Source organism: Aulostomus chinensis, chromosome 1 (assembly GCF_037954235.1).
Source record: "Aulostomus chinensis isolate RoL2024-O1b breed Wild chromosome 1, RoL_Achi_v1.0, whole genome shotgun sequence".
In the NCBI taxonomy this organism is placed as follows: domain Eukaryota; kingdom Metazoa; phylum Chordata; class Actinopteri; order Syngnathiformes; family Aulostomidae; genus Aulostomus; species Aulostomus chinensis.
Window position 1 is genome coordinate 16,440,441 of NC_141320.1, and position 4,436 is coordinate 16,444,876.

Genomic DNA, 4,436 nt, shown 5'->3' on the forward strand with positions numbered 1-4,436 from the left:
TCAGATGCAGCAGCAGAAGAAGCTGTCATCCACCCTGACAGTCAGAGCATCAAGTCAAGAAAACATCACCATCTTGTAGTTCCAAACCTCCACCTGTCAGATTCAGCTACTTCTGATTGTGGGACTTTAAACTTGAACACAATGGAATTTGGACAAGGAGTTTTCCTTCCAGTCCAAACATCATCATCCAGCCTCCAACCAGAGGTCCATCAGTTATCATGGAGCCACAGGTGGAGTCCGGATTCTTTTCTGGAATGAGACGGCAATGACAGTCCTGCCAAGTGACATCACTGACATGACAGGATGACTTCAGTCATGTGACTGGATGACTTCAGTCATGTGACTGGATGGCAGTGCAGATTCCAATGTAGAGGTTGGGGAAATAGTCTCTGAGAATCCAACTTGAAGCCATGCCCTCCTTGTTCTTCAAAAACCCAAACAGCGACCATCAGTCTCCCACCAATCCTGTACTTGGGTTCAATGTTGCTGTTCCATTTTGCAGCATTCATCCCCTCATTCTAGAGGCTTTAACATGAAAATGAAAATGCTGAGAGACACAAATGCAAATCAGGGTATTTGACCAGAGGTGACACATCTTTTAATACTTTTCTTGTTATATTTGTTATATATGTTCTGTATGGTTATATTTGTTATGGTTGTTATGGAGTTTATGGTTATTATCTCTGTTTCTTGTGTCTTTGTCTTTGTTGTCCTCCCCTTCGTCCGTCCTGGATTTTTGACCTTGGTTGCAGGAAGCGTGTGACCTCAAGTCCTTTTTCTGTGTTGCTGAACGTAGAGCCTTGCTTCATTGTGCTTGCTAAAGTGTGATCCTCCCTGCTAATTCCTTATTTCGTTGACTAATTGACAACCAAAAATTAATACCTACTTGCTTTATTTGGCTGAAGTTTAAAAGACCATCATTCTGGTAGCAACAGTCTTTCTGCCTTGTAAACACGCTAAGCTACCGATGGCTTCTCCCTCTTGTCCTCCTCTCTCCTGCTCAGAGTGCCACATGTTTTCTTCCTCCTCTGCCTCCTTTCGTGATACTGATAAGTGTGTTAAATGTAGTTTTTTTGTTGTGTTGGAGGTGAGGCTTAGCGATGTTGAATTGGACCAGCAGCGGCTCTGCACCAAAAGCTGCGAGAGCTAGCCAACCCTCACTAGCTGGTGCAGACCATCTTAGCTTAGCTCCTGGCTTAGGCCCAACTAGCGCTCCCCCAGAAGCTCCCAAGCATCTGGGAGAGCGCCAAGAAAAGTTGGGCCTAAGCTAGGATGTGCTTGCTCATGAAGAATTGTTGGGTGTAAATTCATTTAAGGAGTGTTGAACTGGACCTGTTCTACTTGTAAAGTGTAACTTTTGTTATTTGGTGCTTTACAGGGTGATGACTTGCTGGGGACACTTTATCACAGCAGTGGACAAACATCAGCATTCAACACCCAGCAGCTCCTCTGATCAACAGAACAAGTTAAAGTATTCTGAGAAGGAGGGCATCGATCCCTCTACTGCTCACATGCTAAGCTAGCGCTCTACCATTGGAGCTAATTCCCCTGTTAAGGAGCGCAGCAGATAATGCACCTTGACCTTCATGCATGGTTTAATGAGCGTCACCAGTTGAAGCTTCTCTGGTTGACCAATGTAATGGAGACCAAGGGTTCCATGACATCAATGATTAATTGAAGGTAGCATTTGTCTTGGTATTAACAGTTTATGTAAATTAGAGGCACACACACACATGTTAATGGTCAGGTTTATTGAATCAGCAAACAAGTGAAACTTTTTCTCTGCCATGTGTTCCAGGGAGGGACCTGGGAAGCACAGGGGGACCGGCCATCCTGCCTGTGGAAAATGAAGACCCCAGTGTCAGTCAGTGGGAATCACTGTGCAAGGCCTGGTATTTAGTGTTGATCTAGTTTGTGTCATGTAAATGTGGCAGTTTCAGTCGTCACGGTCAGTCCTCACCTCTTCCTGGTGGTTTCCTTAAAGGGGGTGGAGCCAAAAGGGGAGAGTGGCCCAAGGAAGCTCCTTAAGAGCTGTAGGTGCAAACCTTTGCTCCCAGATGGGGGAGGGGGTACAATCACAGACAAGGTTCATTGAATTGATTATGTGGATGTATGACTGAGTTGGTGTAGTAGTCTGGAATCATGTATATATTTAGTCAGGTTAAGTTGTTGAGATGGTGCTGGTTTGATGTAAATATTGATTGTAGAGCATGGTTGTGGTCTCACCTCCACTCTATGGGCCATCCATCGTCATCTTCTGCTTATTCCTTACTAGTAAGGGTCGCGGGGGGGCTGGAGCCTATCCCAGCATCTATGGGCGAGAGGCGGGGTTCACCCTGGACAGGTCGCCAGTCCATCGCAGGGCCAACACACAGAGACAAACAACCATTCACACTCATACCTACGGTCAATTTAGAGAATCCAATCAGCCTCGTCCCCAAATTGCATGTTTTTGGACTGTGGGAGGAAGCTGGAGTATCAGAGAGGACGCACGCCGGCACGGGGAGAACATGGAGACTCCACACAGAAAGATCCCGCGCCCGAGCCAAAACTCGAACCTGGAACCTTCTTGCTGTAAGGGCACAGTGCTAACCACTGCACCACCATGCAGGCTCGCTCTAGGGGCTGGTCTGTCTAATTTCCTTTAGCCAGGAGGGAATTAAAGGCAGTCAGGGGTTTTTAATTTAAGTTGATGGTGTCTCATGCAATCTCTTTCAATACTCCAGTGGTGGTTTAAGTGAAGAAAAACATGGGTTAGTCAGTAGGACTCTGTGTGTGTGTGTGTGTGTGTGTGTGTGTGTGTGTGTGTGTGTGTGTGTGTGTGTTTGTGTGTGTGTTTGTGTGTGTGTTTCCATGCAGACTTTCCCTTGTAACAACCGATTTGATTTGGAAACCATCTCATCTAAATCTCCTCTCCAAAAACCCTCTTCTGCAACTTTGTACCCAAGTTGTCTCCTCATCAGGCACCACAGTATCCAGTAGGTTCAGTTAAAACAGTCATCAGTGATTAATGTTCATGTTCAATGATGAGGTTTTGATTTATTCTTCTAGAATCATCTGAAGAAACCCTCCTCAACACAGTGAAGCCTTCATCTGACAGGAGGAGTTTCTTTTCCCAGTGATTCCACTGACAGTGAAAAGCTTTGTTCATCAGACTGGTCTGATAGGATCAACTACTGGTTGCTCTGGAGTGCAAACAGCAACCTGTCAGGAAACATTAGTCAGATCAAAGCCAAGATTAAAGAAAGGGCCTCCAGATCAAAGACAGAATTGATGATGATGTCATCAGGGGGCTTTGATAGTATATTTATTTGTACCTGGAATTCTGTCTTTGATCTCAGGAGGACATGAAAGAAACCCAATTGAGGAAAGCAGAGGAGAACATTCAGCTTCATTAGAAACACTTGAACTGTTGAACAGTAGAATTTGTTTGAAACAGTTTACAACACTGAGTGACAGGACTGAAGAGGGGAGATTTTGGTATTTTCAGTTTAATTCTAACTTAAAACTGGGCATGAACATTTTTAGTCGTTCATATTCTAACATACAGAGGAAGTCATGACATTCCCTTTTTTTAACCTGTCCTGTTCAGGAAATGGAAATGGAAATTTAGCTGCTATGTTGAATCAGAAAAACCTTTTGAAGTCTACTTTTGCTTCAGTCAGAAAGTGGACTGTTGTTAACTCTCACAATGGTTGGTGACTCTGGTGGAAGAAAATATCCTTGTCCTATATCCTATCCAAACACAATCTCTGTGTTTGTCTCTGCCCTGCTCTCCTGCTCTCTTTCCCCTCATTTAGTCCTTGACATGATCCATGCTCTACAGCTCTGCGGGTGGAATGAAGACCTGCGTCTGCTCTGCCCGTGCCGTCCTTCGTCTCAACCTAAATTGTTTGACCCACCTTTATAATGCTGCAGACAACACAACCAAACTGGCCCCGATCAGGATTTGACAGGCCGAAACATGCCCTGAAAACACCAAGAATAATATCCACCACCTTCTGAACGGGGCCTGGCCCGTCTCCTGCATCAGGGGCCGCCGCAGTCGCCCATCAGCTGTTCAACAGCTGTTCGCCGCAACACTCAATGAGACAAAGACATCGAAGCTCAAACTGCTGTTGAGGAAGCCGTGATCGTATAGTGGTTAGTACTCTGCGTTGTGGCCGCAGCAACCCCGGTTCGAATCCGGGTCACGGCAGCATGAGCTAAATTTCTTTGTGTGTATTGATGGACACAAGCCAAGCAGAAATTTCCCACAATGCAATAGGGCAGTGTTTGGTCAGTGCTGAGCAGGCGTCAGTCTGAAAATGATGTCATGTTATTGTGTCATCACTTGACCAGACCCAAAAGTAGGCTCAGGTATCAGTTTCTTCTCAATGCTAACGTCTGCTAGCTTAGTCTGCTACTTTGATCTCTGCCTGCTCAAAGGTCCAGAC

At 45.4% G+C, this 4,436-nt stretch overlaps 1 non-coding gene across 1 annotated transcript; it reads left to right on the plus strand.

Moving 5' to 3' along the window:
* Positions 1–4,126: 4,126 nt before the first annotated feature.
* trnah-gug (transfer RNA histidin (anticodon GUG)) lies at positions 4,127–4,198 on the plus strand. Its single transcript has one exon. It is a non-coding gene; the product is annotated as a tRNA-His (tRNA).
* Positions 4,199–4,436: the final 238 nt, after the last annotated feature.